This window comes from Phalangium opilio, unplaced genomic scaffold (genome assembly GCF_054372755.1).
Source record: "Phalangium opilio isolate 3A_F unplaced genomic scaffold, DU_Popi_V2 ptg000505l_1, whole genome shotgun sequence".
Taxonomy (NCBI): Eukaryota; Metazoa; Arthropoda; class Arachnida; order Opiliones; family Phalangiidae; genus Phalangium; species Phalangium opilio.
In genome coordinates, this window is record NW_028324239.1 from 3,920,243 (window position 1) to 3,932,833 (window position 12,591).

Sequence of the window (12,591 nt, forward strand, 5' to 3'; positions counted from 1 at the left end):
CAAATTAACCTTCATCTTTTTAAAACAAAAACAAAAAGAAAGTATGTTTGCTTTTTTCATATCTATTAGAATTTAAAAGACAAAAAAAAGTGAAAAAGCTAACGGCAAGCAGTGTTCCTAAGTGGCCTCCCTCCCAAGTACTGACTGCGCTCGACGCTGCTTAACTTCGGTGATCGGACGAGAACCGGTGTATTCAGCGTGATATGGCCGTTGCCGACAGTGCTAGTTAATAATTTGAATTTAATTAACCTTCATCCTTATAAAACAACTACAAAAAGAAGATATGTTTGCTTTTTTCATATCTGGTGGAATTTAAAAGAGGAAACAAAAAGGGAAAAGCCAACGGCACGCAGTGTTCAAAAGTACTGACTGCGCTCGACGCTGCTTAACTTCGGTGATCGGACGAGAACCGGTGTTTTCAGCGTGATATGGCCGTTGCCGAGAGCGCTAGTTAATAATTCGAATTTAAATTAAGTGAGACAAATTAACCTTCATCTTTTTAAATCAATATAAAAAAGAAAATATGTTTGCGTTTTTCATATCTATTGGAATTTAAGAGAGGAAAAAAAGTGAGAAAGCCAAAGGGACGCACTGTTCCTAAGTGGTCTCCCTCCCAAGTACTGACTGCGCTCGACGCTGCTTAACTTCGGTGATCGGACGAGAACCGGTGTATTCAGCGTGATATGGCCGTTGCCGACAGTGCTAGTTAATATTTTGAATTTAATTAACCTTCATCTTTATAAAACAATAACAAAAAGAAGATATGTTTGCTTTTTTCATATCTGGTGGAAATTAAAAGAGGAAACACAAAAAAAGCCAACGGCACGCAGTGTTCCCAAGTACTGACTGCGCTCGACGCTGCTTAACTTCGGTGATCGGACGAGAACATGTGTTTTCAGCGTGATATGGCCGTTGCCGAGAGTGCTAGTCAATAATTCGAATTTAAAGTAAGTGAGACAAATTAACCTTCATCTTTATAAAACAATAATAAAATGAAGATATGTTTGCTTTTTTCATATCTGGTGGAATTTAAAAGAGGAAACAAAAAGGAAAAAGCCAACGGCACGCAGTGTTCGCAAGTACTGACTGCGCTCGACGCTGCATAACTTCGGTGATCGGACGAGAACCGGTGTTTTCAGCGTGATATGGCCGTTGCCGAGAGTGCTAGTTAATAATTCGAATTTAAAGTAAGTGAGACAAATTAACCTTCATCTTTTTAAAACAATAACAAAAAGAAAGTATGTTTGCTTTTTTCATATCTATTGGAATAAAAAAGACAAAAAAAGTGAAAAAGCTAACGGCAAGCAGTGTTCCTAAGTGGTCTCCCTCCCAAGTACTGACTGCGCTCGACGCTGCTTAACTTCGGTTATCGGACGAGAACCGGTGTAGTCAGCGTGATATGGCTGTTGCCGAGAGTGCTAGTTAATAATCTGAATCTAATTAACCTTCATCTTTATAAAACAATAACAAAAAGATGATATGTTTGCTTTTTTCATATCTGGTGGAATTTAAAAGAGGAATCAAAAAGGAAAAAGCCAACGGCACGCAGTGTTCCCAAGTACTGACTGCGCTCGACGCAGCTTAACTTTGGTGATCGGACGAGAACCGGTGTTTTCAGCGTGATATGGCCGTTGCCGAGAGTGCTAGTCAATAATTCGAATTTAAAGTAAGTGAGACAAATTAACCTTCGTCTTTATAAAACAATAATAAAATGATGATATGTTTGTTTTTTTCATATCTGTTGGAATTTAAAAGAGGAAACAAAAAGAAAAAAGCCAACGGCACGCAGTGTTCCCAAGTACTGACTGCGCTCGACGCTGCTTAACTTCGTTTATCGGACGAGAACCGGTGTTTTCAGCGTGATATGGCCGTTGCCGAGAGTGCTAGTTAATAATTCGAATTTAAATTAAGTGAGACAAATTAACCTTCATCTTTTTAAAACAATAACAAAAAGAAAATATGTTTGCTTTTTTCATATCTATTTAATTTTAAAAGACAAAAAAAAAGTGAAAAAGGTAACGGCAAGCAGTGTGCCTAAGTGGCCTCCCTCCCAAGTACTGACTGCGCTCGACGCTGATTAACTTCGGTGATCGGACGAGAACCGGTGTTTTCAGCGTGATATGGCCGTTGCCGAGAGTGCTAGTTAATAATTCGAATTTAAAGTAAGTGAGACAAATTAACCTTCATCTTTATAAAACAATAATAAAATGAAGATATGTTTGCTTTTTTCATATCTGGTGGAATTTAAAAGAGGAAACAAAAAGGAAAAAGCCAACGGCACGCAGTGTTCGCAAGTACTGACTGCGCTCGACGCTGCTTAACTTCGGTGATCGGACGAGAACCGGTGTTTTCAGCGTGATATGGCCGTTGCCGAGAGTGCTAGTTAATAATTCGAATTTAAAGTAAGTGAGACAAATTAACCTTCATCTTTTTAAAACAATAACAAAAAGAAAGTATGTTTGCTTTTTTCATATCTATTGGAATTAAAAAGACAAAAAAAAGTGAAAAAGCTAACGGCAAGCAGTGTTCGTAAGTGGCCTCCCTCCCAAGTACTGACTGCGCTCGACGCTGCTTAACTTCGGTGATCGGACGAGAACCGGTGTTTTCAGCGTGATATGGCCGTTGCCGAGAGTGCTAGTTAATAATTTGAATTTATTTAACCTTCATCTTTATAAAACAATAATAAAAAGAAGATATGTTGGTTTTTTCATATCTGGTGGAATTTAAGAGGAAACAAAAGTGAAAAAGCCAACGGCACGCAGTGTTCCCAAGTACTGACTGCGCTCGACGCTGCTTAACTTCGGTGATCGGACGAGAACCGGTGTTTTCAGCGTGATATGGCCGTTGCCGAGAGTGCTAGTTAATATTTCGAATTTAAATTAAGTGAGACAAATTAACCTTCATCTTTATAAAACAATATCAAAAAGAAGATATGTTTGCTTTTTTCATATCTATTGGAATTTAAAAGAGGAAAAAAATTGAGAAAGCTAACGGCACGCAGTGTTCCTAAGTGGTCTCCCTCCCAAGTACTGACTGCGCTCGACGCTGCTTAACTTCGGTTATCGGACGAGAACCGGTGTAGTCAGCGTGATATGGCTGTTGCCGAGAGTGCTAGTTAATAATCTGAATCTAATTAACCTTCATCTTTATAAAACAATAACAAAAAGATGATATGTTTGCTTTTTTCATATCTGGTGGAATTTAAAAGAGGAATCAAAAAGGAAAAAGCCAACGGCACGCAGTGTTCCCAAGTACTGACTGCGCTCGACGCAGCTTAACTTCGGTGATCGGACGAGAACCGGTGTTTTCAGCGTGATATGGCCGTTGCCCAGAGTGCTAGTTAATAATTCGAATTTAAATAAAGTGAGACAAATTAACCTTCATCTTTTTAAAACAATAACAAAAAGAAAATATGTTTGATTTTTTCATATCTATTGGATTTTAAAAGACAAAAAAAAGTGAAAAAGCTAACGGCAAGCAGTGTTCCTAAGTGGCCTCCCTCCCAAGTACTGACTGCGCTCGACGCTGATTAACTTCGGTGATCGGACGAGAACCGGTGTTTTCAGCGTGATATGGCCGTTGCCGAGAGTGCTAGTTAATAATTCGAATTTAAAGTAAGTGAGACAAATTAACCTTCATCTTTATAAAACAATAATAAAATGAAGATTTGTTTGCTTTTTTCATATCTGGTGGAATTTAAAAGAGGAAACAAAAAGGAAAAAGCCAACGGCACGCAGTGTTCGCAAGTACTGACTGCGCTCGACGCTGCTTAACTTCGGTGATCGGACGAGAACCGGTGTTTTCAGCGTGATATGGCCGTTGCCGAGAGTGCTAGTTAATAATTCGAATTTAAAGTAAGTGAGACAAATTAACCTTCATCTTTTTAAAACAATAACAAAAAGAAAGTATGTTTGCTTTTTTCATATCTATTGGAATTTAAAAGACAAAAAAAAGTGAAAAAGCTAACGGCAAGCAGTGTTCCTAAGTGGCCTCCCTCCCAAGTACTGACTGCGCTCGACGCTGCTTAACTTCGGTGATCGGACGAGAACCGGTGTTTTCAGCGTGATATGGCCGTTGCCGAGAGTGCTAGTTAATAATTTGAATTTAATTAACCTTCATCTTTATAAAACAATAACAAAAAGAAGATATGTTTGTTTTTTCATATCTGGTGGAATTTAAGAGGAAACAAAAGTGAAAAAGCCAACGGCACGCAGTGTTCCCAAGTACTGACTGCACTCGACGCTGCTTAACGTCGGTGATCGGACGAGAACCGGTGTTTTCAGCGTGATATGGCCGTTGCCGAGAGTGCTAGTTAATATTTCGAATTTAAATTAAGTGAGACAAATTAACCTTCATCTTTATAAAACAATATCAAAAAGAAGATATGTTTGCTTTTTTCATATCTATTGGAATTTAAAAGAGGAAAAAAATTGACAAAAGCTAACGGCACGCAGTGTTCCTAAATGGTCTCCCTCCCAAGTACTGACTGCGCTCGACGCTGCTTAACTTCGGTTAACGGACGACAACCGGTGTAGTCAGCGTGATATGGCCGTTGCCGAGAGTGCTAGTTAATAATTCGAATTTAAATTAAGTGAGACAAATTAACCTTCATCTATTTAAAACAATAACAAAAAGAAAATATGTTTGCTTTTTTCATATCTATTGGAATTTAAAAGACAAAAAAAAAGTGAAAAAGCTAACGGCAAGCAGTGTTCCTAAGCGGCCTCCCTCCCAAGTACTGACTGCGCTCGACGCTGATTAACTTCGGTGATCGGACGAGAACCGGTGTTTTCAGCGTGATATGGCCGTTGCCGAGAGTGCTAGTTAATAATTCGAATTTAAAGTTAGTGAGACAAATTAACCTTCATCTTTATAAAACAATAATAAAATGAAGATATGTTTGCTTTTTTCATATCTGGTGGAATTTAAAAGAGGAAACAAAAAGGAAAAAGCCAACGGCACGCAGTGTTCGCAAGTACTGACTGCGCTCGACGCTGCTTAACTTCGGTGATCGGACGAGAACCGGTGTTTTCAGCGTGATATGGCCGTTGCCGAGAGTGCTAGTTAATAATTCGAATTTAAAGTAAGTGAGACAAATTAACCTTCATCTTTTTAAAACAATAACAAAAAGAAAATATGTTTGCTTTTTTCATATCTATTGGAATTTAAAAGACAAAAAAAAGGGAAAAAGCTAACGGCAAGCAGTGTTCCTAAGTGGCCTTTCTCCCAAGTACTGACTGCGCTCGACGCTGCTTAACTTCGGTGATCGGACGAGAACCGGTGTTTTCAGCGTGATATGGCCGTTGCCGAGAGTGCTAGTTAATATTTCGAATTTAAATTAAGTGAGACAAATTAACCTTCATCTTTATAAAACAATATCAAAAAGAAGATATGTTTGCTTTTTTCATATCTATTGGAATTTAAAAGAGGAAAAAAATTGAGAAAGCTAACGGCACGCAGTGTTCCTAAGTGGTCTCCCTCCCAAGTACTGACTGCGCTCGACGCTGCTTAACTTCGGTTATCGGACGAGAACCGGTGTAGTCAGCGTGATATGGCTGTTGCCGAGAGTGCTAGTTAATAATCTGAATCTAATTAACCTTCATCTTTATAAAACAATAACAAAAAGATGATATGTTTGCTTTTTTCATATCTGGTGGAATTTAAAAGAGGAATCAAAAAGGAAAAAGCCAACGGCACGCAGTGTTCCCAAGTACTGACTGCGCTCGACGCAGCTTAACTTCGGTGATCGGACGAGAACCGGTGTTTTCAGCGTGATATGGCCGTTGCCCAGAGTGCTAGTTAATAATTCGAATTTAAATAAAGTGAGACAAATTAACCTTCATCTTTTTAAAACAATAACAAAAAGAAAATATGTTTGATTTTTTCATATCTATTGGATTTTAAAAGACAAAAAAAAGTGAAAAAGCTAACGGCAAGCAGTGTTCCTAAGTGGCCTCCCTCCCAAGTACTGACTGCGCTCGACGCTGATTAACTTCGGTGATCGGACGAGAACCGGTGTTTTCAGCGTGATATGGCCGTTGCCGAGAGTGCTAGTTAATAATTCGAATTTAAAGTAAGTGAGACAAATTAACCTTCATCTTTATAAAACAATAATAAAATGAAGATTTGTTTGCTTTTTTCATATCTGGTGGAATTTAAAAGAGGAAACAAAAAGGAAAAAGCCAACGGCACGCAGTGTTCGCAAGTACTGACTGCGCTCGACGCTGCTTAACTTCGGTGATCGGACGAGAACCGGTGTTTTCAGCGTGATATGGCCGTTGCCGAGAGTGCTAGTTAATAATTCGAATTTAAAGTAAGTGAGACAAATTAACCTTCATCTTTTTAAAACAATAACAAAAAGAAAGTATGTTTGCTTTTTTCATATCTATTGGAATTTAAAAGACAAAAAAAAGTGAAAAAGCTAACGGCAAGCAGTGTTCCTAAGTGGCCTCCCTCCCAAGTACTGACTGCGCTCGACGCTGCTTAACTTCGGTGATCGGACGAGAACCGGTGTTTTCAGCGTGATATGGCCGTTGCCGAGAGTGCTAGTTAATAATTTGAATTTAATTAACCTTCATCTTTATAAAACAATAACAAAAAGAAGATATGTTTGTTTTTTCATATCTGGTGGAATTTAAGAGGAAACAAAAGTGAAAAAGCCAACGGCACGCAGTGTTCCCAAGTACTGACTGCACTCGACGCTGCTTAACGTCGGTGATCGGACGAGAACCGGTGTTTTCAGCGTGATATGGCCGTTGCCGAGAGTGCTAGTTAATATTTCGAATTTAAATTAAGTGAGACAAATTAACCTTCATCTTTATAAAACAATATCAAAAAGAAGATATGTTTGCTTTTTTCATATCTATTGGAATTTAAAAGAGGAAAAAAATTGACAAAAGCTAACGGCACGCAGTGTTCCTAAATGGTCTCCCTCCCAAGTACTGACTGCGCTCGACGCTGCTTAACTTCGGTTAACGGACGACAACCGGTGTAGTCAGCGTGATATGGCCGTTGCCGAGAGTGCTAGTTAATAATTCGAATTTAAATTAAGTGAGACAAATTAACCTTCATCTATTTAAAACAATAACAAAAAGAAAATATGTTTGCTTTTTTCATATCTATTGGAATTTAAAAGACAAAAAAAAAGTGAAAAAGCTAACGGCAAGCAGTGTTCCTAAGCGGCCTCCCTCCCAAGTACTGACTGCGCTCGACGCTGATTAACTTCGGTGATCGGACGAGAACCGGTGTTTTCAGCGTGATATGGCCGTTGCCGAGAGTGCTAGTTAATAATTCGAATTTAAAGTTAGTGAGACAAATTAACCTTCATCTTTATAAAACAATAATAAAATGAAGATATGTTTGCTTTTTTCATATCTGGTGGAATTTAAAAGAGGAAACAAAAAGGAAAAAGCCAACGGCACGCAGTGTTCGCAAGTACTGACTGCGCTCGACGCTGCTTAACTTCGGTGATCGGACGAGAACCGGTGTTTTCAGCGTGATATGGCCGTTGCCGAGAGTGCTAGTTAATAATTCGAATTTAAAGTAAGTGAGACAAATTAACCTTCATCTTTTTAAAACAATAACAAAAAGAAAATATGTTTGCTTTTTTCATATCTATTGGAATTTAAAAGACAAAAAAAAGGGAAAAAGCTAACGGCAAGCAGTGTTCCTAAGTGGCCTTTCTCCCAAGTACTGACTGCGCTCGACGCTGATTAACTTCGGTGATCGGACGAGAACCGGTGTAGTCAGCGTGATATGGCTGTTGCCGAGAGTGCTAGTTAATAATTTGAATCTAATTAAACTTCATCTTTATAAAACAATAACAAAAAAGATATGTGTGCTTTTTTCATATCTGGTGGAATTTAAAAGAGGAAACAAAAAGGAAAAAGCCAACGGCACGCAGTGTTCCCAAGTACTGACTGCGCTCGACGCTGCTTAACTTCGGTGATCGGACGAGAACCGGTGTTTTCAGCGTGATATGGCCGTTGCCGAGAGTGCTAGTTAATATTTCGAATTTAAATTAAGTGAGACAAATTAACCTTCATCTTTATAAAACAATATCAAAAAGAAGATATGTTTGCTTTTTTCATATCTGGTGGAATTTAAAAGAGGAAAAAAAAGTGAAAAAGCCAACGACACGCCTTGTTCCTAAGTGGTCTCATTCCCAAGTACTGACTGCGCTCGACCTTGCTTAACTTCCGTGATCGGACGAGAACCGGTGTATTCAGCGTGATATGGCCCTTGCCGACAGTGCTAGTTAATAATTTGCATTTAATTAACCTTCATCCTTATAAAACAACTACAAAAAGAAGATATGTTTGCTTTTTTCATATCTGGTGGAATTTAAAAGAGGAAACAAAAAGGGAAAAGCCAACGGCACGCAGTGTTCAAAAGTACTGACTGCGCTCGACGCTGCTTAACTTCGGTGATCGGACGAGAACCGGTGTTTTCAGCGTGATATGGCCGTTGCCGAGAGCGTTAGTTAATAATTCGAATTTAAATTAAGTGAGACAAATTAACCTTCATCTTTTTAAAACAATAACAAAAAGAAAATATGTTTGCTTTTTTCATATCTATTGGAATTTAAAAGACAAAAAAAAAAGTGAAAAAGCTAACGGCAAGCAGTGTTCCTAAGTGGCCTTTCTCCCAAGTACTGACTGCGCTCGACGCTGATTAACTTCGGTGATCGGACGAGAACCGGTGTAGTCAGCGTGATATGGCTGTTGCCGAGAATGCTAGTTAATAATTTGAATCTAATTAAACTTCATCTTTATAAAACAATAACAAAAAAGATATGTTTGCTTTTTTCATATCTGGTGGAATTTAAAAGAGGAAACAAAAAGGAAAAAGCCAACGGCACGCAGTGTTCCCAAGTACTGACTGCGCTCGACGCTGCTTAACTTCGGTGATCGGACGAGAACCGGTGTTTTCAGCGTGATATGGCCGTTGCCGAGAGTGCTAGTTAATATTTCGAATTTAAATTAAGTGAGACAAATTAACCTTCATCTTTATAAAACAATATCAAAAAGAAGATATGTTTGCTTTTTTCATATCTGGTGGAATTTAAAAGAGGAAAAAAAAGTGAAAAAGCCAACGACACGCCTTGTTCCTAAGTGGTCTCATTCCCAAGTACTGACTGCGCTCGACCTTGCTTAACTTCCGTGATCGGACGAGAACCGGTGTATTCAGCGTGATATGGCCCTTGCCGACAGTGCTAGTTAATAATTTGCATTTAATTAACCTTCATCCTTATAAAACAACTACAAAAAGAAGATATGTTTGCTTTTTTCATATCTGGTGGAATTTAAAAGAGGAAACAAAAAGGGAAAAGCCAACGGCACGCAGTGTTCAAAAGTACTGACTGCGCTCGACGCTGCTTAACTTCGGTGATCGGACGAGAACCGGTGTTTTCAGCGTGATATGGCCGTTGCCGAGAGCGTTAGTTAATAATTCGAATTTAAATTAAGTGAGACAAATTAACCTTCATCTTTTTAAAACAATAACAAAAAGAAAATATGTTTGCTTTTTTCATATCTATTGGAATTTAAAAGACAAAAAAAAAAGTGAAAAAGCTAACGGCAAGCAGTGTTCCTAAGTGGCCTTTCTCCCAAGTACTGACTGCGCTCGACGCTGATTAACTTCGGTGATCGGACGAGAACCGGTGTAGTCAGCGTGATATGGCTGTTGCCGAGAGTGCTAGTTAATAATTTGAATCTAATTAAACTTCATCTTTATAAAACAATAACAAAAAAGATATGTTTGCTTTTTTCATATCTGGTGGAATTTAAAAGAGGAAACAAAAAGGAAAAAGCCAACGGCACGCAGTGTTCCCAAGTACTGACTGCGCTCGACGCTGCTTAACTTCGGTGATCGGACGAGAACCGGTGTTTTCAGCGTGATATGGCCGTTGCCGAGAGTGCTAGTTAATATTTCGAATTTAAATTAAGTGAGACAAATTAACCTACATCTTTATAAAACAATATCAAAAAGAAGATATGTTTGCTTTTTTCATATCTGGTGGAATTTAAAAGAGGAAAAAAAAAGTGAAAAAGCCAACGACACGCCTTGTTCCTAAGTGGTCTCCCTCCCAAGTACTGACTGCGCTCGACCTTGCTTAACTTCCGTGATCGGACGAGAACCGGTGTATTCAGCGTGATATGGCCGTTGCCGACAGTGCTAGTTAATAATTTGCATTTAATTAAACTTCATCCTTATAAAACAACTACAAAAAGAAGATATGTTTGCTTTTTTCATATCTGGTGGAATTTAAAAGAGGAAAGAAAAAGGAAAAAGCCAACGGCACGCAGTGTTCCCAAGTACTGACTGCGCTCGACGCAGCTTAACTTCGGTGATCGGACGAGAACCGGTGTTTTCAGCGTGATATGGCCGTTGCCGAGAGTGCTAGTCAATAATTCGAATTTAAAGTAAGTGAGACAAATTAACCTTCATCTTTATAAAACAATAATAAAATGAAGATCTGTTTGCTTTTTTCATATCTGGTGGAATTTATAAGAGGAAACAAAAAGGAAAAAGCCAACGGCACGCAGTGTTCCCATGTACTGACTGCGCTCGACGCTGCTTAACTTCCGTGATCGGACGAGAACCGGTGTTTTCAGCGTGATATGGCCGTTGCCGAGAGTGGTAGTTAATAATTCGAATTTAAAGTAAGTGAGACAAATTAACCTTCATCTTTATAAAACAATAACAAAATGAAGTATGTTTGCTTTTTTCATATCTATTGGAATTTAAAAGACAAGAAAAAAAGTGAAAAAGCTAACGGCAAGCAGTGTTCCTAAGTGGCCTTTCTCCCAAGTACTGACTGCGCTCGACGCTGATTAACTTCGGTGATCGGACGAGAACCGGTGTTTTCAGCGTGATATGGCCGTTGCCGAGAGTGCTAGTTAATAATTCGAATTTAAAGTAAGTGAGACAAATTAACCTTCATCTTTATAAAACAATAACAAAATGAAGTATGTTTGCTTTTTTCATATCTGGTGGAATTTATAAGAGGAAACAAAAAGGAAAAAGCCAACGGCACGCAGTGTTCCCATGTACTGACTGCGCTCGACGCTGCTTAACTTCGGTGATCGGACGAGAACCGGTGTTTTCAGCGTGATATGGCCGTTGACGAGAGTGCTAGTTAATAATTCGAATTTAAATTAAGTGAGACAAATTAACCTTCATCTATTTAAAACAATAATAAAAAGAAAATATGTTTGCTTTTTTCATATCTATTGGAATTTAAAAGAGGAAAAAATTGAGAAAGCTAACGGTACGCTGTGTTCCTAAGTGGTCTCCCTCCCAAGTACTGTCTGCGCTCGACGCTGCTTAACTTCGGTTATCGGACGAGAACCGGTGTAGTCAGCGTGATATGGCTGTTGCCGAGAGTGCTAGTTAATAATTTGAATCTAATTAAACTTCATCTTTATAAAACAATAACAAAAAAGATATGTTTGCTTTTTTCATATCTGGTGGAATTTAAAAGAGGAAACAAAAAGGAAAAAGCCAACGGCACGCAGTGTTCCCAAGTACTGACTGCGCTCGACGCTGCTTAACTTCGGTGATCGGACGAGAACCGGTGTTTTCAGCGTGATATGGCCGTTGCCGAGAGTGCTAGTTAATATTTCGAATTTAAATTAAGTGAGACAAATTAACCTACATCTTTATAAAACAATATCAAAAAGAAGATATGTTTGCTTTTTTCATATCTGGTGGAATTTAAAAGAGGAAAAAAAAAGTGAAAAAGCCAACGACACGCCTTGTTCCTAAGTGGTCTCCCTCCCAAGTACTGACTGCGCTCGACCTTGCTTAACTTCCGTGATCGGACGAGAACCGGTGTATTCAGCGTGATATGGCCGTTGCCGACAGTGCTAGTTAATAATTTGCATTTAATTAAACTTCATCCTTATAAAACAACTACAAAAAGAAGATATGTTTGCTTTTTTCATATCTGGTGGAATTTAAAAGAGGAAAGAAAAAGGAAAAAGCCAACGGCACGCAGTGTTCCCAAGTACTGACTGCGCTCGACGCAGCTTAACTTCGGTGATCGGACGAGAACCGGTGTTTTCAGCGTGATATGGCCGTTGCCGAGAGTGCTAGTCAATAATTCGAATTTAAAGTAAGTGAGACAAATTAACCTTCATCTTTATAAAACAATAATAAAATGAAGATCTGTTTGCTTTTTTCATATCTGGTGGAATTTATAAGAGGAAACAAAAAGGAAAAAGCCAACGGCACGCAGTGTTCCCATGTACTGACTGCGCTCGACGCTGCTTAACTTCCGTGATCGGACGAGAACCGGTGTTTTCAGCGTGATATGGCCGTTGCCGAGAGTGGTAGTTAATAATTCGAATTTAAAGTAAGTGAGACAAATTAACCTTCATCTTTATAAAACAATAACAAAATGAAGTATGTTTGCTTTTTTCATATCTATTGGAATTTAAAAGACAAAAAAAAAAGTGAAAAAGCTAACGGCAAGCAGTGTTCCTAAGTGGCCTTTCTCCCAAGTACTGACTGCGCTCGACGCTGATTAACTTCGGTGATCGGACGAGAACCGGTGTTTTCAGCGTGATATGGCCGTTGCCGAGAGTG

At 38.8% G+C, this 12,591-nt stretch overlaps 46 pseudogenes; all 46 read right to left on the minus strand.

The window, feature by feature from the left end:
• Positions 1–96: 96 nt before the first annotated feature.
• On the minus strand, positions 97–215 carry LOC149591524 (5S ribosomal RNA; annotated as a pseudogene).
• Positions 216–337: 122 nt separating this feature from the next.
• On the minus strand, positions 338–440 carry LOC149591525 (5S ribosomal RNA; annotated as a pseudogene).
• A 136-nt stretch (positions 441–576) lies between these two features.
• Positions 577–695, minus strand: LOC149591526 (5S ribosomal RNA; annotated as a pseudogene).
• A 119-nt stretch (positions 696–814) lies between these two features.
• On the minus strand, positions 815–917 carry LOC149591527 (5S ribosomal RNA; annotated as a pseudogene).
• Positions 918–1,054: 137 nt separating this feature from the next.
• LOC149591528 (5S ribosomal RNA) lies at positions 1,055–1,157 on the minus strand (annotated as a pseudogene).
• Positions 1,158–1,292: 135 nt separating this feature from the next.
• On the minus strand, positions 1,293–1,411 carry LOC149591529 (5S ribosomal RNA; annotated as a pseudogene).
• A 122-nt stretch (positions 1,412–1,533) lies between these two features.
• LOC149591530 (5S ribosomal RNA) lies at positions 1,534–1,636 on the minus strand (annotated as a pseudogene).
• A 377-nt stretch (positions 1,637–2,013) lies between these two features.
• On the minus strand, positions 2,014–2,132 carry LOC149591531 (5S ribosomal RNA; annotated as a pseudogene).
• Positions 2,133–2,269: 137 nt separating this feature from the next.
• On the minus strand, positions 2,270–2,372 carry LOC149591532 (5S ribosomal RNA; annotated as a pseudogene).
• A 136-nt stretch (positions 2,373–2,508) lies between these two features.
• LOC149591533 (5S ribosomal RNA) lies at positions 2,509–2,627 on the minus strand (annotated as a pseudogene).
• A 119-nt stretch (positions 2,628–2,746) lies between these two features.
• LOC149591534 (5S ribosomal RNA) lies at positions 2,747–2,849 on the minus strand (annotated as a pseudogene).
• A 136-nt stretch (positions 2,850–2,985) lies between these two features.
• LOC149591535 (5S ribosomal RNA) lies at positions 2,986–3,104 on the minus strand (annotated as a pseudogene).
• Positions 3,105–3,226: 122 nt separating this feature from the next.
• On the minus strand, positions 3,227–3,329 carry LOC149591536 (5S ribosomal RNA; annotated as a pseudogene).
• A 136-nt stretch (positions 3,330–3,465) lies between these two features.
• LOC149591537 (5S ribosomal RNA) lies at positions 3,466–3,584 on the minus strand (annotated as a pseudogene).
• Positions 3,585–3,721: 137 nt separating this feature from the next.
• Positions 3,722–3,824, minus strand: LOC149591538 (5S ribosomal RNA; annotated as a pseudogene).
• Positions 3,825–3,960: 136 nt separating this feature from the next.
• On the minus strand, positions 3,961–4,079 carry LOC149591539 (5S ribosomal RNA; annotated as a pseudogene).
• A 119-nt stretch (positions 4,080–4,198) lies between these two features.
• LOC149591540 (5S ribosomal RNA) lies at positions 4,199–4,301 on the minus strand (annotated as a pseudogene).
• Positions 4,302–4,438: 137 nt separating this feature from the next.
• LOC149591541 (5S ribosomal RNA) lies at positions 4,439–4,557 on the minus strand (annotated as a pseudogene).
• Positions 4,558–4,694: 137 nt separating this feature from the next.
• Positions 4,695–4,813, minus strand: LOC149591542 (5S ribosomal RNA; annotated as a pseudogene).
• A 137-nt stretch (positions 4,814–4,950) lies between these two features.
• LOC149591543 (5S ribosomal RNA) lies at positions 4,951–5,053 on the minus strand (annotated as a pseudogene).
• Positions 5,054–5,189: 136 nt separating this feature from the next.
• LOC149591544 (5S ribosomal RNA) lies at positions 5,190–5,308 on the minus strand (annotated as a pseudogene).
• Positions 5,309–5,444: 136 nt separating this feature from the next.
• On the minus strand, positions 5,445–5,563 carry LOC149591545 (5S ribosomal RNA; annotated as a pseudogene).
• A 122-nt stretch (positions 5,564–5,685) lies between these two features.
• Positions 5,686–5,788, minus strand: LOC149591546 (5S ribosomal RNA; annotated as a pseudogene).
• Positions 5,789–5,924: 136 nt separating this feature from the next.
• Positions 5,925–6,043, minus strand: LOC149591547 (5S ribosomal RNA; annotated as a pseudogene).
• A 137-nt stretch (positions 6,044–6,180) lies between these two features.
• LOC149591548 (5S ribosomal RNA) lies at positions 6,181–6,283 on the minus strand (annotated as a pseudogene).
• Positions 6,284–6,419: 136 nt separating this feature from the next.
• LOC149591549 (5S ribosomal RNA) lies at positions 6,420–6,538 on the minus strand (annotated as a pseudogene).
• A 119-nt stretch (positions 6,539–6,657) lies between these two features.
• Positions 6,658–6,760, minus strand: LOC149591550 (5S ribosomal RNA; annotated as a pseudogene).
• Positions 6,761–6,897: 137 nt separating this feature from the next.
• LOC149591551 (5S ribosomal RNA) lies at positions 6,898–7,016 on the minus strand (annotated as a pseudogene).
• Positions 7,017–7,153: 137 nt separating this feature from the next.
• Positions 7,154–7,272, minus strand: LOC149591552 (5S ribosomal RNA; annotated as a pseudogene).
• A 137-nt stretch (positions 7,273–7,409) lies between these two features.
• Positions 7,410–7,512, minus strand: LOC149591553 (5S ribosomal RNA; annotated as a pseudogene).
• Positions 7,513–7,887: 375 nt separating this feature from the next.
• On the minus strand, positions 7,888–7,990 carry LOC149591554 (5S ribosomal RNA; annotated as a pseudogene).
• A 378-nt stretch (positions 7,991–8,368) lies between these two features.
• LOC149591555 (5S ribosomal RNA) lies at positions 8,369–8,471 on the minus strand (annotated as a pseudogene).
• Positions 8,472–8,848: 377 nt separating this feature from the next.
• LOC149591556 (5S ribosomal RNA) lies at positions 8,849–8,951 on the minus strand (annotated as a pseudogene).
• Positions 8,952–9,329: 378 nt separating this feature from the next.
• Positions 9,330–9,432, minus strand: LOC149591557 (5S ribosomal RNA; annotated as a pseudogene).
• Positions 9,433–9,809: 377 nt separating this feature from the next.
• Positions 9,810–9,912, minus strand: LOC149591558 (5S ribosomal RNA; annotated as a pseudogene).
• A 138-nt stretch (positions 9,913–10,050) lies between these two features.
• Positions 10,051–10,169, minus strand: LOC149591559 (5S ribosomal RNA; annotated as a pseudogene).
• Positions 10,170–10,291: 122 nt separating this feature from the next.
• LOC149591560 (5S ribosomal RNA) lies at positions 10,292–10,394 on the minus strand (annotated as a pseudogene).
• Positions 10,395–10,531: 137 nt separating this feature from the next.
• On the minus strand, positions 10,532–10,634 carry LOC149591561 (5S ribosomal RNA; annotated as a pseudogene).
• A 137-nt stretch (positions 10,635–10,771) lies between these two features.
• LOC149591562 (5S ribosomal RNA) lies at positions 10,772–10,890 on the minus strand (annotated as a pseudogene).
• A 136-nt stretch (positions 10,891–11,026) lies between these two features.
• On the minus strand, positions 11,027–11,129 carry LOC149591563 (5S ribosomal RNA; annotated as a pseudogene).
• Positions 11,130–11,264: 135 nt separating this feature from the next.
• LOC149591564 (5S ribosomal RNA) lies at positions 11,265–11,383 on the minus strand (annotated as a pseudogene).
• Positions 11,384–11,503: 120 nt separating this feature from the next.
• LOC149591565 (5S ribosomal RNA) lies at positions 11,504–11,606 on the minus strand (annotated as a pseudogene).
• Positions 11,607–11,744: 138 nt separating this feature from the next.
• On the minus strand, positions 11,745–11,863 carry LOC149591566 (5S ribosomal RNA; annotated as a pseudogene).
• Positions 11,864–11,985: 122 nt separating this feature from the next.
• On the minus strand, positions 11,986–12,088 carry LOC149591567 (5S ribosomal RNA; annotated as a pseudogene).
• A 137-nt stretch (positions 12,089–12,225) lies between these two features.
• Positions 12,226–12,328, minus strand: LOC149591568 (5S ribosomal RNA; annotated as a pseudogene).
• A 137-nt stretch (positions 12,329–12,465) lies between these two features.
• On the minus strand, positions 12,466–12,584 carry LOC149591569 (5S ribosomal RNA; annotated as a pseudogene).
• Positions 12,585–12,591: the final 7 nt, after the last annotated feature.